General features: G+C 45.8%; 1 protein-coding gene across 1 annotated transcript in view; it reads left to right on the forward strand.

The window, feature by feature from the left end:
* The window catches only part of LOC128106363 (Fc receptor-like protein 5), a 32874-nt gene extending 26010 nt beyond the window's left edge, over positions 1 to 6864 (forward strand). Inside the window, exon 13 of the mRNA XM_052731833.1 lies at positions 4842 to 6864. The gene's annotated coding sequence lies outside the window, so the exon portion shown is untranslated. The remainder of the gene's footprint in view (positions 1 to 4841) is intronic.
* The last annotated feature ends 10160 nt before the right edge of the window (positions 6865 to 17024 follow it).

Below are 17024 nucleotides of genomic sequence, written 5' to 3' on the forward strand. Positions count from 1 at the left end.
GGCTCCTGTGGTATTGGCTTTGTTGGGGGTAGAAGTAGTTGATCCTTTGGCTGTCACACAGGACAGACAACATTACATCTTTGGCTGCTGCATGGAACAGCATTGGCCTTTGGCTGCCAGACCCACAAAGTCTGAGAGATTTTCCTGTGAAGGAATTTGGAAAAACTGACCCACTTTGGCAAGGCAGAGTAAAGCAGTCAACTCAGCAGTATCCACAGTTTAGGCAGAGCCCTGGCAGCAGACGAGGCATGGGGCAGTTTTTCCAAGTGGTTAGAGTTACACCAATCCAGGTGAAGTCATCTGTACCCCTTCATCTTCTTTGGAGACATAGGAGCTGGCATTTCTGTCCATCATGGGAAGATTTTTCCATTAAACAGTCTAAATGCCATATTCAGCAGATCTCTGAGGAGTTTGAGGACCATTATTTATTAGGGATACCTGAGCTAAACAAAATTTACATGTTTTTAATTACTAGTTTTAGGCTTAACCTTGAAAACAAATACAAGATACTAAATAAAGTTTGTCCTTGTAAATGAATTACATTTGTACTTAGCATAGTTTATGAGCATTGTGCATTAAGGAGTACATTAAATTTTTGATCATTTATAAGATGGCTGAGCATTAACTTGCACATCTTAATTACCTTTAACAGTTTACAAGTTAATGGCTTTATAAGATCAGGATTTCACAGCTTTATCTCTGTTAAGTCTGAGCCTTAGAAATTTGTGTTGAAGATTTAATTGAAGATCCTTTATGGACAAATAAAACCTTAAGCCATAAATGTAGTCCATTGAGAGACTGGAAACTTTACAAAACCGGAAATCTTTTTTTTTTTTCATCTTTTCATAGTGCACCATTACAGAATATCACAGTTTCTTGTATGACTCAGTTGATCCAAATAGCTAAAGCTTAGAAAAGTTAGCAAAGACAGGCTAGACACAAATCTTCAAGTCAATTACTAACCATTAACCTGAGTAGACCCTAGGAATTTATAAACCTTATTTATCAAACATATGTTGTTCCTTATTTAAAATTTTTCAGAAGCCTAGTGTGGAGCAGTTAGCAAAGACATAAGTGGCTAGACATACATCTCTAAATCAATTTCTGTTAACCTGAATAGACCTGTAAGAATTTATTTAGGAATAACCTTAGGAATTTATTATCACATAAAAATCCATCCTAATCCAAAATATTTTGGAGACCTGCTGTTGCCTCCTCAGTCTAAAAGGGAGATACAATGATAAATGGAGATCAGTAGGACTGAGAAGTTTTGTAATTGTTGCTTTATACCATGTGGTCATCTAAACCAAGATGGCGGTAAAGTTTCATTGTATGTCCTCTTTTTTAACCTTAGTAAAGATGGCTGCCAGCCACATGGTTGCTATTTTAAAACATCTATTTTCTAGTAGACCTATTTTTTAAACAAACGTTGAATCCTAGTTGCATACACAGAATATTCTAAACAAGAGTTCAGTCACATATATAGTATGTCATAGCAAAATGAGATTACCCAGGTATAGTTGGTTTTTTTAACTATAAACCTTTTGTTACAAGTTTTAAGCTAAAATTGTGTTACAGATTTTTAACCATACCCAATGAACTTACAAATCCTGAAATAGTTTACAGCATAGTCTTAAGAGGGTTTTGTTTTTGTTTTGGGGGGTTTTGTTTGCTTGTTTTGTTTTTGTTTTTTCAGGGCAGAGAAATAATAAAGATAAAGGTGTTTTAAGAGTGGAAAGTAGAAAAACCTTAGAGATAAGAGACTTTTGGAAGTGTAGAGCAGAGAAAGTTCAGATATAAGAGATTTGGGGATCATTTGTTTGTATGCCTATGGTAGAAGCTGCTACCATAGGAGAGAACTGAAAATCTAGTGTGCCTTCTTCAGCCACTGACTGAGCTGTGCTGAGGCCGAGCCATTTGAAGTAAGACAGTGAGGTTTTAATAAAATCTCTGAGTCTGGGGAGGAAAAGAAAAAGGGTCATACAAGGCCCAGGAGGGTAAAAAGAAGTTGTGGGACTTTCAGGAGGGAGCTGAGAGAGAAGGGGCAGAGTCACAGAGGCCCAGAGGGGCTTGAGGAAGAAGCCGCAGGATTGTAGCTCCTGGGGGGCTGAGGAGGGGAGGCGCTAGGAAGCTCTGAGAGAGAGGAGGCGAAGAAAGTGTCATAGGCCCAGGAGGGCATGGAGAAGCTGCAGGTCTATCCCTACCGAGTGGGGAGGCAAGGAAACTCCAGGAGGGAGCTGAGAACAAAGGGAGTAGAGAAGGGTTAAGTGTTGTGGTGACAAACAAGAAGTACAGTGTGGAGCATCCTCAAGAGACTGAGAGGCTTGTCGGAGAGAACTGTCCCAAATCACAGAGAAGAGGCGTCCCTTTCCACATGATAGGGGCCCAGATGGGCAAGAGGAGCATCCTGGTACACCTGGGTGGTTTTTGTTGCAATTAAAAAAAAAGTAGGCAGGTCCGGGGTGACACATCCAGTTGAGGAGAAGAGAAAGCAGCTGAAGAGGCAGACTGGAAGAGGCGTTTGGGAAAAGGGAGTGGGTAACTGCCTTTGGTAGAGAGATGCCCACATGGGTGTGGCAGGCCAGAGAGATGAAGAGATACGCCCAGGTAAGGCGTAGTAGGCTCCAGGAGCCAGAGGACAAGTGTCCAGGAGGCATAGCAGGTGCAGGAGCCAGAGACACTGACTGAGTAGGTGAGGGGAGGCAGATGGGTAGAGCAGGTGGAGGGGAGAAGCAGCTGAAGAGGCGGACTCCGGAACTGGAGTCAAAGTTGGTGGGTGGCAGCAGAAACAAATGGTCCGTACAGACCTGAGACGAGTCACGTCAACAACGTGGTTCCAAAAGGCCAAGTCCCTTGGAACTCATATCCGCCGCTCTGGTTTCAGCACCAGATGAGTGAAAAACAAGGACATGACTGCTCCGAGGTGTGGTTGAGGAGAAGGTTTTTAATTGTAGATATGAGGGAGAGAACAGCCAGAGGCATCTGGAAGATTCCAGACGTAACGTGGCCAGCAGACTAAACATGGCCATGAGAGGGGAGAGCGGAGAGCGAGAGTGGAGTGGGTATGCAGACCAAGAGAGAGATCCAGGAGCAGAGCCAGCCAGGAGCCAGGAGGGCACATTGCCAAAATGGCTGGGTTATATAGGAGAAAAGAGAAGTTGGGGGCAGGGAAGCAAGGCTCAGGGGCGGGAGAGGGTAGGGGTGGGATAAGCCAGCCAGGAAGACTGTAACAAGTACGCGTGCGCATGCGCAGGGATAAGAGAGCCTGGCTCCTGGAGTCTGCTTTGAGACGTTAAATAGACACCTCGGTTAGCTATTGGTCCCACGTTTCCTTGAGACCTAACAATGGCCAGGTTTTCTTTTCTTCTTTTTCCTTTTTTCTTTGTTATTCACTTGTATTCAATCATTTAAATATATTTTCTTTTTAAAATGTTGTATTAGATGCACGCGTGTGTATGATGCCTTTGGATCCAGAGCCCCGCCCCCTCCGCTCCAGTCCCTCCCCTGTCTTCTTCTTTTTAATCATCAATTGCCGATCGCAATATTGAAGGTTTTTATTTTTGTTTTCATGGGCTCTTCCTACATAGACTCGGCTTGCCTAGAACTTGCTATATTTACGAGGCGGGCCTCAAACTCACTGATATCCACCTGCCTCTGACTCTTGAGAGCTGGGATTTAGGGTTCAGCATTTTACCTGGTCTGTGTGTGTACAATGTCTGTCGCCTTCCCGTGTGGACAGTGTCTCTGTTCTCTCCCACTGTCTTCCTTGTATGTGCTGTAGTCATTCGCGCAGTGTAGTTCTAGGGGGAAAAGTGTGGCCTGAGGAAGTAGATGTCCAGCAGGGGAGTGTAGGACAGCTGTGGCAATGGCTGCATGCTGGCAGTCTCGCTATACCACCCATAAACCTCCACTCCCGCAAGTGACTCCAGTGAGGGAGCCTAGCTTGCTTTCTACCAGGACAAGGAAAGGGGGACCAGGTCCTTGAGCAGGCTTTTCTTAAGTCTGCTTTATAAAAAGTGCTATGTGGTTTTATCCACTGTGTTTCTCGTTCTGGGGTTCCAACTTTTGTATAAAGTCAAACTTTGCATCTAATTTATTGTGCAATACTCCTTTAATGCCTATGAGATCACTTAACCTTATAATCAATCCCCTTTGAGGAAAGCATTATTGTCCCCACTTTGCAGGTGGTAAAACTGAGACATAAAGACCTTAAATTACTGGCCCGACGTGATTTATGACTAGTAAATCACCAAAAAGGATGTTTCCAGGGCCAAATTCAGTACAGTTTCAGGAAGGCTGGCTGCTCAGGCAATGTAACAGTAGCACACACTGAGCAGTTCTCGTGTACTGGGTTCATTTCTAAGGTCTGTAAGTAAATACACACTTTCCCCCTTAGGATTATACTTCGTGAATGACTACAGCACATACAAGGAAGACATATTGTAGGGATATATACACGGCATGCACACACCGACATGTAAACACACACATTTTCACAGTAATCCTATACGTAGATAGTAAGATGGCTCCCATCATACAGATAAGAGACAGAGGCCAGAGAAGCTGAGCGATGTGCCCCTGGCCACAGTGGTACCAAGCAGACCCATGGCTCAGGCATGGCACCTCTGCCTCTTCACAATGTGTGGCGGGAATCTAAGATGGAACAACTCACAGGATAGAAAACAAGTTTCCTTCCCTCGACAGCCCTTGGCAGCATGATGAGGTGCAGTTAAGGAGGCTGGTCAGGGAAAGGAGGGAGGGTAGAGGGTGACCTCACTGAACAGGACACTGAGACCCCCCCAAGTGGCACCCACATTTTGATTCTCCTTTTCTTTCTACAGTGGCCTCTGAACTCAGGGTTTCCACAAATCCAGTGAGTCTTCTGACAGCTGTGGCTTCCCCTATGGGCTGCCGGCTCTGCCCTTGCCCTGATGCTGTGTCCTCCAGGGGTCTCCTGTTATCTACTCCCAGGTGATGCTGGCAAGCACCCTAGCTCCTGGCTGCAGAAGTTGCCCTCCTCAGAACCTCACAGATGAATCCACAAATCTCCCAGCTCCTACCTCAGCTAGTGCACCCCACCACTCTCCTTGGGGGAGAGGGTACACTGCAGTGAGACTTAAGTGCATCCAGAGCTCTTTGCACCAAGTGCCCAGGACTTGGGGCCCTACTTGGCTCCCACCCATCACTAGACGAAGTGCTGCACAGGGTATCTTTTTAATCTAATGATAAGCTGCTCCTGACCTAGGGAAAGTCCTATCTCCTGCTTCCTCAGTGAGCTTCAGTTTCCATGGCTGTTGCTGCCCCTCGATTTGGACTGCTCGACTGTAGCTGGAAGTCATGCTCTCGAGGTACATGGTGTCACCCCAGTGGCCCTCTGTGCTGCTCTACCAAATGGGAAGCACCCACTCTTTGGACATGATGAACTCCTTACAGCAGAGCTGCATTTCGCAAACTTTTAATTGTCTAGAACTTAAGGTCCGTACCTGATATTAGTGTAATTCCTTTCCTGCTCAACAGCTAACCACCCAAGTCAAGTGAATACCCCATACCCCAGGCCTTTCCTAACCTGGCAAAAGGAACCCCGCAAAGTCAAGATCAGGAGCACCGAGGACTGGATAATGCATCTTCGACTGTAGAAAGTACTGTGTAATCATGAATGAACAAGGAGGAAGAAAGCAGCATTGGATTCTACATGCCTCCCAAGAAACTCAGAAGCACCCTGCTCTTTCTTTCCCCTGAGGGAGAATGGGAGAAAATCCTATTCACCAAGAGTTAGGGCTCCAGATCTCCATGTGCTCATGATCACCTGAGAACCTTCTGGACATGCAGGTGCTCACTGTCTGGGCCTGGGGAGAGCCCAAGATTCTGCATCTCTAAAAAGCTTCCAGATGGTGCTGATCCTTTAGTGTAGGGATCATACTGAGAGCTGAGGCCCCGTAGGTCTTGGCAGAGACTAATGAAGCAGATCTAGCTACTCTCTGCCAAACTCCACAGGACATGTTCACAAGGATCACACTCAATGCCCTTGAGCCATCCTTTGACCAAAAGCACTGTGGTGGTTTGAATAAGAATGACTCCCATAGGCGCATACATTTGAACGCTTGGTCATCAGGGAGTGGCACTATTTGAGAGGGATCCTAGGAGGTGTGACCTTATTGGAGGAAGGATGTCACCAGGAGTGGGTTTTGGAGTTTCAAAAGCTCAAGCCATGCCCAGTGAGTTTCTCCTGCTGCTGCTGGATATAGAACTCTCAGCTACTTCACCAGCACCATGTCTACCATGCTCCCTGCCATGAGGATAATGGACTAAACCTCTGGAACTGTAAGCAAGCCTCAATTAAATGCTTCCCCTCATAAGCATTGCTGTGGTCCTGGTGTCTTCACAGCAATAGAGTACTGACTAAGACAAGCACCCTCAGAGAACTCTGAGATATCTTGGGGTTTGCCAGCTACCCTGGCAGGGAAAGGAGAACGACACCATCTTTGTTTCTCCTCATACTCTGTGAACAATTTGTGAATAAATATGCCCTCTACATTCTGATTGCTCTCCCCATTCCTGAAGTGTTGTTCCCCTTTCATTCCCATCATACTTTCTCTTGACCTCTGACCTTGTTGATCATTGTCTTAGCCATTTTTATCTAAAAAAGCAGACACCAAAAAATGTGAGTTTATAGGAAAAGAGGAGAAGACAGGGAGATGGGAAGAAAGATGTAAGGTCCATGCTCCGATTCCAGGAAAGGAAGGGGGTCACAGTAGCCCAGGAAGTTAAAGAGATTTTGAAGACATGTAGACAGATAAAACATAGCATTATTTGCTTCAAGCAAAGGCTTCTAGACAGGCAGCTACCCACAGGCACCCAGGCACAGGCAGGCACACATGGGCTACACACAGCAGGTGGCACACAGGACTCATGGTGGTAAGCACCTAGGCTTACCAACAAACACGTAAGCTTACTATCAAAGGCGGAAGCTGAGGTCTCCGGTGTCTGACCACAGGTCATTTTTACACAGAATCCATACAAAAGTGGTACTCTGACCTGAATAGTTATAGCAACAAATTGCATCACTGTTTACTTTGGGGGTTCCCAGAGTGTCCAGAGTCAGCCATGTTTTGGCTGATTCATACTATATATCCATATCACCACCATGTTGTCTAAACAGAAACTGATGGCCTCTATTCCCTACAGAAGGTAGAGAAGAGACGGAGAAAGGAATCTAAGAAGAGCGACAAGTCACATGATCTATAGTCAACAAATTAAAGGTTGTTTGCTTGTTTGTTTGTTTTGAGACAGGGTCTCACTATGTAGCTCTGGGTGTCCTGGAATTCACTAGGTAGACCAGACTGGCCTTGAACTCACAGAGATCTGCCTGCCTTTGCCTCCCAGGTGCTAGGATGCCACCCTGCCCAGTGCATGGGTGTGGACTTCCTTTGTTAGAGTCTTATGGACAAAAATGTTGGGGCAAAAGAGAAAATGTGGAGGCAGGTTGGGCCTAGAGGTTGGAGATGGCATGGTGGATAAAGTCAAGTGGACAGAGAGAACTGGGCTGGTGTCCAGGACGTGCTCCCTGTTCCCATCGTGGAGCTTGTGAATAGATATGTCTGGGTGGGAAGGTTGGATATGGCTTGGTAGAGTCCTGTGGTTTGGGGGACAGGTAGGGAGAGGATCCTACCCCGAGCCTAGAGCTCCTTTGCAATGAAGACATGGGAAAACCAGATTAGGTTGGTATACTAGTTGAAAGACCAAAGCTAAATCTTCTGGATCATGGAAAAGGTATGAATAGGGATGTGGTGGTCTAAATGAAAATGGTCCCCATAGACTCACAGGGAGTGGCATCTTTGGAGGTGTGGCCTTATTGGAGTAGGTGTGGTTTTTTGGAGGAGAACATGGGAAGTCTGGGTACATAGTAGTGTTGTGGAGGAAGCCCAGAATTGATTTATGCATGGTTTCAGGTAGAACAAGTCCTGACGGAAGCCTAGGTGTTGGCTGCAATGCAGGCAGGAGTCTCTGGTCTTTCGTTTTCCTTTTTCAATCTTTCAGGTCCAATGCCTTGAAAAGAGTTTTGTTTGTAACTGGAGTTCAAGACCCGAAACATGGCCCCTGTTCAACATACCAGAGTCATCCCCAAAGAAAGCAAACAAAGCAGCTATTTGGAGAAGGCACAAAGCTCTGCAGCCCACCTTCATGGTGCTGGCATGAGTTTTAACTTTAAAGAGAGAAAGAATTGAGGCAGGAGTGAGAAGCATGCATAAGTAAGCCATCTTGGCCAAAGTGTGTTCCAGTTGCTCATTCTCTAGGTTCTGATTCACCAATGTGTCCCAAAGAAGTCCTTATGGCTCAAGGGAGCAATCTTGTTCCCTATGAGATGATTGCTCCTATTTGGGCAACCTCATCATGAGGTGTTATGGAATATTAATCTAAGATGTGCTATATCTTTTATGCTGTGGAATATTTGCTTAATGATGCAAAGATGTGTTGCATTCTTTTATGTTGCATTTGTTTAACTCTGTGAAGCTGTGTTACTGTGCCTGTCTAAAACACCTGATGGTCTAATAAAGAGCTGAATGGCCAATAGTGAGGCAGGAGAGAGAAATAGGTGGGCCTGGTAGGCAGAGAAAATAAATAGGAGGGGGAGAGAGAGAGCAAGAAATGGGGGGTGACACCGGGGTCAGCCACTGAGCCACACAGCCAGTCAGGGAGTAAGAAGGAAAGAAAGAGATATAGAATAAAGAAAAGTGAAAGCCCAAAGGCAAAAGGTAGATGGAATAATATGTTAGCAAAGCTGGCTAGAAACAAGGCAAGCTAAGGCCAGGCATTCATAAAAGTAAGAATAAGTCTGTATTTATTTGGGAGCTGAGTGGCAGGCCCCCAAAGAGCAAAAAGTTAAAAAAAAAAAAAAAAAACACTACAATGGGATGATCTCTTTGCAGGTTCTGCTGTTCCTGGAATCCCACATGTATACAGATTTTGGATCTTGATGGGGTGTAAACAAGGCATTGTAAAAGTTGACAGCAAGATGATTTGATGGCTCTTATCTTTGCTCCTTCAGTCTTGAGGTGATTCTCCAGCCTCAGCCTCCATGTCTAGAATTGTAGCTATGCATCACCTGCCTGCTCAGACAACTGACCTTGGGGAATCAGCATGGTTCCGTGCAGAGTTAAGCACAGAGTCTGACCCGAAGTTTAAAGCAAAGGGAAAAAGACCAATGCAAAATGGAGGCAGGAATGGCAGGCTTTCACTCTGCTCTGAGGCGCCTTACAGGCCTGAGTGAGGAGCCAGAGCTTTCCAGCAAGAGCGATTTCTAAGTGTCTATTATAGGTCCCCTTTAATACATTTCTCCTGCTAAATAGCATTCCAGAAATGGAAAACTCCGTTTTGTCACCAGAGCTATCTATTTAAAATGAAGCTGGAGAGCTCTGTTCATTCAACAGTTCCTATTTCACAAATGTGCGCTGTACAGTCCACTAAATTGCATGAAATTCACTGAAAGTTCATAATTGGCTGGGCTTTTTCTTCTTTTAATATAACAGTCAAAGCCTTCACGACCGTTCAGTTCATGAGATCTTACTATTTTGTTTCCTTTATTTTTCAATTTTCATACAAGCATATATCGTATGTTGAGCGTTTCCCCCACCCCCACCCTGTGTGTGACTCAGTGCTTCCCTCTCTAGTCAGTCCCCTTTGTTCCCCAGACAGTTTCGCTTCCACTTCTGTGGCACATATAAATGTAATTTATGCATCTCTATAAAATCTAGGGACCACAAATATGATTATCTTCATTTTCCAGCCAATGACATCATTGTGTATTCCTTATGGCTAGAAAAAAAACCATCACGTATAGACACCGCATTTTCTTTATCTGTTCATCTGTTGTTAGATGCCTGGTTTGGTTCCATAACTTAGCTATGGTGAGAAGTGCGGCAATAAACACCGGTGGCAAGTCTCTCGAGGATACGTCCATTTGGGGACCTTCTGGGAAACACCTAGGAGTGGAGTAGCTGGATCATATACAAGCCCTGCTTTCAGTTTTTGAGAGCCCTCCATACTGACTAGTCTACACAGCCGGGCTAGTCTACAAGTCGGCTAGCAATGTATAAGGGTTCCCTCTTGTCCACATCCTCGCCAGATGTGATTGTCATATTTTTAAAAATGTATATATGGGTACTTTACCCGCATGTCAATGCACCATGTATGTGTACAGTGCCCACAGACACCGAAGAAGGGCATTCGATCCCCTGGAACTGGAGTTAGAAATGGTTGTGAGCTGCAATGTGGGTGCTGATAATTGAACCCGGGTCCTTTGGAAGAGTAACAAGTTGTTCACTGCTGAGCCATCTCTCCAGCCCTGCTATTTGTCTTCCTAATGGCTGGCTTTCTCTCTGGGGTGAGGAGGTGGGCTCTCGGTGTAGGCCTGGTTTGCATTTCCTCAAAGCTTACTGAGGTCGAATGATTTTAATATGTTTACTGGCCATCTGCATTTCTTCTTTTGAGAACTGTCTCATATCATTTTATTAGGCCACTTGTTCATCGGGTTGTGGGTCTTCTTCCAGGCTCTTCAATGTAACATGCAGCTAGGAATGGGGTTCGGTGACAGAGAGCTTGTCAAATGCTTGGCATAACCACGTTGTGTTTGCATAGACTCTTTTAGTTCTAGAAACTGTTTGTCCCTTTTAAAAATAAGGATTTCGTTCGGTTTCCTGAATCTGGCTGATGAGAACCTTACCCCACTGGGAATTAAAGACTCTTCCCATACAACAGACACATTTGTTTTTCTGAACCTGCCTCCTACTCCACAGCACGCACACTCCTGAGCTGGTTCAACACTCCCAATCGGTGATCACCTCCTCTGTTTTGTAGGGTTCTGCCAAGAACCATTAGGAAACAAGGTTTCACCTGAGGTCCCCAGGGCCAGGCAGCATCTCAGGCAATGCCCATGGATGATAAAGAGTTCCCCCCCCCCCCCCACTGTTCCTCTCATCACAAAACCAACTCTTTTCCTATTTTAAATGAGAACTGGCAATAAAACGTCATGCACGGTTTTAAGGCACACCCAGGACCTCCAGGGGCCTCTGCTTAGTGACAATTTGCTCGGAAAGGAGCCCCCAGTCCAGAAGAGGCATGCACACTAACGACTCTCCTTCCTCAGTGGGGAAGCCCAGGCCAGTGCGGCTCCCTCCAGCTCAGACTCCAGAAGTCTAGCTGGACCCCTCTCCACAGGATAGCTTCAGAGGCAGTGTGACACCCCTGTGTTCCGGGTGCCACACCCTCACGTCTCTGCCCCAGGACAAGTTTCCACATCTGTCTCCATCCCTTTCCCCTTCATCCCCAGTCCCTTCCTGTTGACCCAGAATAGGGGCCTGTTGGCGGATGATCCCTTTTGCAGCCTAGAGTCCCCTGGCTTGGATCCTCAGCCTCCTCTTGACCACAAGCTGGTTGTCTCTCTCCCCCATCCTGAATTTGTAAATTATAACAGAATGTGGACGCTTTCTCTCGGTTTCCCAGAGACATCAACTCTACCAGCCCTTCCGGGATGAAGGGCTCCAGTTCTCCCATCGCCCGCCCTTCCAAGGAGCCCAAGAGCTCACTAAGGAAGCTGATGATACCCAAGGACCCAGAAGCCCAGCCGAGGTGGGGATGTCCGGAGTTGACCCCAGCTGCTTTCTGCTGTTCGGACGCAGAGGGAGCATTACCAAGACAACCTAAGAGAGGGAGGAAAGGGTCCATGCTGGAAGGCCTCCAGGACAACGGTGGAGCTCCAAGCAACTGTGGGGAGAGAAGGGAGGGCGGGAAGCACTCTGTCCTTTCTGTCATCCAGTACACAGTACGCCTGCCAAAAGCAACTGCAGAAGATGGACAAGCAGCCTGGCTCTGGGAGCACACCCCCGACTTGGGAACTGTAGCTCAGTCCCATCTCTGTGCCTGTCCCTCCTCCCCTGCTCCCCTGAGATAGCCACTCTTCCCCAGGACCTCAGCTACTCAGTACCAGGCTGTGATTAGGCACGGAGCCTTACAGACCACTGGGCAAAACCCTAATGAGTTTGTGACTTTCCCTGTGCCCCACCTCAGTCAACGTGACAATTTCTTTTTCTGATTTTCCAGAAATATCAACCGAGTTGAGAAGGAAGTCAAAGAGGAAGCTGTGGGTGGGAAGGGTTCTTTATAGACAGTGTTAACGCTCAACTCCACAGCAAAAGTACTTAGGTTAACCTCTGATACTGACGCGAACCGTCCTCTGTGTGGACTCAGGTCAAGACAAGCCCCCAAAGAGACTGGCAGGCTCCTGACAGCCCCAGAGCCAGCAGCTGCCCTGTGAGCCACGGCCAGCTCCATCCTGCTGCCCAGAGCGTGAGAGAGAGCCACACTGCTCCTGGCCACAGCAATGTGGACCCAGGCTCCCCACCTTGGCTGAGGTGAGGCACAGGCTCTTCCCACCTGAACACTCCACAGCAAACCTGGAGGGGCAAGGATGCCATTCTAACTCTGAGCAGTGACCCTCCCCCTCCTAACAAAGCGACCCCTGTGGCTGCCCAGTCAGAGTGCCCCAGCCTTGGGTCTGCGTGACTAGCCCTGGCCCTGCCCCCAGGGAGTCAGGCCTCCTGGCCCTAAACCATTTTAGGGACATAATGGTATTAGACCCCAAAGTTTAGGGTCTTGAGTGGGCACCCCAAGAACCCAGACTCCAGTCCAGTTGATGTAATAGCAAGAGGTGTTTATTGATGCGGCTGTACAGTCGGGCAAACTCAGCTCCAAAGAGCACGAGTCACATCGTACTACAGTCACATAGGTACTTTTCAAGGAAAAACCCACAAAAGCCATAAGATTACAATTCCCATACAATTTCGTTTCACAAGATCATGGTCTGATCACAGAGTGAGTACAGTCACGTCCGCATGCACGTTCTTCCAAAAACCTCAAGGGGGGGTATCAGGGTGGGAGTGGCGTTTACACAAAGGTCACAATGGTCCTTCCTGGAATACTTGCAACTATCCCAGTCACAGTTGAGCACATCTCTTAACAGAAATCTTTTTACATTGTTACATGTTGAATAATGGCTGAGTCAGGTTGCCCTTGGAACTAGTTTTCTTTTTAGTTCCTTATTCTCCTGGGGCTTGGGGGGTGTAAGCCTGAAGGGTTAGGGTCTTTCAATGGCACCTGCCCATTCAAGAGGCCAAGTGAGTAACACCACGTGGGAGCAAAGTTTCTTCAAAGCACAGTGAGAATGAGCATGTGGGAATCGTGGTATTGCTGTTCAGAAAAAGTAATCAAAAATGGAATCTGCGGGGGGGGGGGGGTTAAAGAGGATAGAGGGAAGGGAGAAGGGAGGAATGGAAGAAGGCGGAGAAGGAGGAGAAGGAAGAAGGAGGTAGGAAAGGAAGGAGTGAGAGGCACAGGCCGCTGTGTAGTATCGCCATGCTGGGTTGCACTTGGCAGCTGAAAGTCTGAGCAGCAGATAAGAAGCATCCTGTCAAAAATTAGGTGGCTATAGCTGTGTGGGCTTATTTCTGGGCACACTGGTCTATCTGGTTGGTTTAGGTGGGAACTTCCGTGGAGAAAATGTCTCCTTTTCCTGATTGATGACTGATGTAGGAGGACCGAGCCCGCTGTGGGCGGTGTCACCGTGGGTAAGTGGCTCTGAGGTGTTTAAGCACACAAACCGAGTAAACCAGGAGGAGCAAGTCAGAAAGAGCACTCCTCCGTGGCTGCTGCTTCAGTGCTTGCTCTAGGGTCCTGCCTTGAGTTCCCTGAATGATGGTCTACAGGCTACAAGATGAAATAAGCCCTTTCCTCCTCGAGTTGACTATGGTTGGTCTTATCATAGCACTAGAAACCCTAGGACTGTTTACATTTATGTTTTTGTTCCAGATCCATGCTGGTTTTGTTACTTTGTTTCTGTAATGTAATTTGAGATAAGGTGTTGTGATGCCTTCACCATTGATTGCTTTTTCTTATTAGGATTGCTTGGTCTATTCTGGATCATTCTTTTTTTTTTTAAGAAATCTTTATTTGTTGACAATTACACACTTATATACAATGTCCACTCCCATGTCCTCACTCCCTCCAGACACCTTTTCCAACACACCCCCTCCCACCTTCATGGCTTCTTCTTTTGGGGGGTTGGGTAACCTACTGAGTCCAATTAGTGCTGCCTGGTATAATGTTGACTGACCTGGTTGGCTTGATCCTGTGCAGACAACCGTAGCTGCAGTGAGTTCATGACTTCAATGGCCATTTCACGTCACGGCCCTCCTCCCAATCCTCCAGCTCATATATTCTTTCTGCCCCCTCTACGATGATAACCCCTGAGCCTTGGGAGGAGGGGTGACATAGATTCCCATTTAGGGACGAGCACTCAACAATCACTTATTCTCAGCACTTTGACCATTATGAGTCTCTTCATTAACTACTGTCCACTGCAGAAGCTCCTCTGGACAAGGTTGATAACAGCACTAACCTATGGGTATAAACAAATGTTTAGAAGGCAGTTTAACCACACATTCATTTAGAAAAGCAGTAATTGTTAAGTTCCCCGCTAGGGCCTATGACCTCCAAAGTCATGAGCTTTTGACCATGTTTGCAGTCCTAGGCATGAAACACCTTCTTTGGAGCAGGCCTCAAGTCAAACCAGAAAGCTTTTGGTTATCCCTATTAACATTCATGCCACTCTTGGTCCAGTGGGCACATCTCATCTGCCATGTCAATATTGTAGCATCAAGGACTCACTCCTGGGTAACACCATTGATTGCTTCCCCCCACCCCATAGCATCTTCCAGCGCTGTAAAAGCTACCCGCAGGGAGAAATTTTTCACATCAGTTATGGCTTCATTTCTCTGTCTTGCAGCTAAAGCGTGGTGTGGTGTGCCTTCAGCAATAGGGTCTTATATCTAGTTACAGTAGGAGGCCAAGAGAAATAACAATAGCCTATATTATTTAGGGTATCTTTCAGCCTTCCTGACCCCAATAATTCACAGAGAGGTATCCTGTTCTTAGCACTGAGATTTTCCTTTATGTTTCTCAAAAGAAGCATTGTCCACCCATGCAGGATACCTATTTTTAAACCCTTATTCTTTTTAATGTAACTTTTAATTAGTTTACAAACTAGTGGGTTTCTAAAGGGCTTTTTACACCTACATAAGTTTTGGTTAAAAGACTCCCCACCTGTTCCCCAACCCCAATCCTCTTAAACATTTAACCACTATCTACTTTCATATGACGTATGTTCTACAGTTTCCTCTCACCTCTTAAGACTTCTTCTCCCTATCTCAAAGGCCCTTTCTAGATTCTTGACCTCTATGGATGGCATTCCAAAGTAAAATACAATCCAAAAATTTGAAGATAATGGCCACATATGATAGAGAGTTTGTGGTGTTTGTGTTGATGGGCTTGGATTACCTCTCTTAGTGTAACAGTTTTCAGTTTCATCCATTTACCTGAAAATGTCATAATTTCATTTATCTTTACAGCTGAATAAAATTCCATTGCAGAGATGCACCATATATTTATTATCAATCATCAATAGATAGCTATATAAGCATATTCCATTTCCTAGCTATTGTAAAAAGGAGTGTTAAAGGATATTTGTTTACACTGTGTGAAGATGTGTCACTGTGACTGGTTTGACAAAAAGCTGAACAGCCAATAGCTAGGCAGGAGAGGTTAGGCGGGACTTCTAGGGGGAGAGAGGAACTCAGGGTTAGAATCTAGGCATGCAGGAGACACCAACAAGACACTAAGGAAGTCAGACATACATTACGGAGGATAGGTAACTAGCCACATGGCAGAACGTAGATTAATAGAAACAGGTTAATTTAAGTTATAAGAGCTAGTTGGGAACATGCCTAAGATAAAGGCCAAGCTTTCATAATTAATAAGTCTCCATGTCATTATTTGGGGGCTGGCTGTCCAAAGAAAGTCTGATGAGAAAGACCTCCTACATTTGGTGATCCAATGAATGGCATAACCACACAGATGGAGAAGTCACACCAGCTGACCAACGGCCTCAGTCACCGCCTGGGTCTCTCCACAAGCACTCACAACAGTCTGCTGCTACTCTCAGGGGCATGAGGCTAGGTTCTCACAGAACCCAGGGTGGTGGGGCCAGCATCCAGCACCATGTGCTAAGTGGAGACAAGCAGGGCATAGCCTAGCTGGTTAAGGTTTGACTCATGTGGTTAGAGAAATGCTGCAGATGTCCCCTCCCCACAAAAGACCAGGTCAAGGCCAAGAAAACATGTGGACAAATACAGTATACTTAAAAATGTGCTTAGGTGCTAAAGAAAGAAAAGAAAATTGGTATAGAAATCAGAAAATGTGTTGTCTTGGGGGAGAGGTTATGCCTTTGTTTCCACAGGAAACAAAAAGTTATAGATTCCTTCAAAATTAAAAAGATCAGATTTGACCAGGAGAGACCTCCTGAAAATCTTGGTTACAGACATGAAGAAAGGAATCAAGAAAAACTACAAGACAGGTGACATATATGCTGATCCCTCAACATGGGAACAGCTCTGAGACTAGATGAAACATGATAAATTTTGTTGTCTACAGAGTTCTCATGACTTATTATTATATGCCATCTTTTCATATGGCATGGATGGAGATTTATATTACAGACTGGTAATGCAGTCCAATCAAACTTATAAAGTTGACTGATGTCTTTTACCTGCTCAAACATAGAACAGAAAACCATCTTTAACTGACTTGTACACACTACACATTCCATATTTGTGTTAATGCAGAAATGTAGTTACCTTTAAAAGTTTGTGTGCTTTCAGAACAAAAATCATCAATGAGGACAAGTAGCCCAGGTGATCCAGCCTTTCAGAATGCCTCTGTTAGTTTCCTCAAAAAATCTGCATCCAAAACAACTTCAAAGTGACTAGCTGAGATGGCTCAGCCTCACAGACTACTCCAGCCAGGACTTCAGATAAGCCCTGAATTTTCCTATTACACAGAGACTGGAAACAGCTAGCTCTCCCAGGACTTGACTATTATCCCAATTTTTCCAGGGTCCCCTAAAGATGCTATCACCC

The sequence above is a fragment of the Peromyscus californicus genome, unplaced genomic scaffold (assembly GCF_007827085.1).
Source record: "Peromyscus californicus insignis strain IS unplaced genomic scaffold, ASM782708v3 Scaffold_9__1_contigs__length_137607984, whole genome shotgun sequence".
NCBI lineage: Eukaryota > Metazoa > Chordata > Mammalia > Rodentia > Cricetidae > Peromyscus > Peromyscus californicus.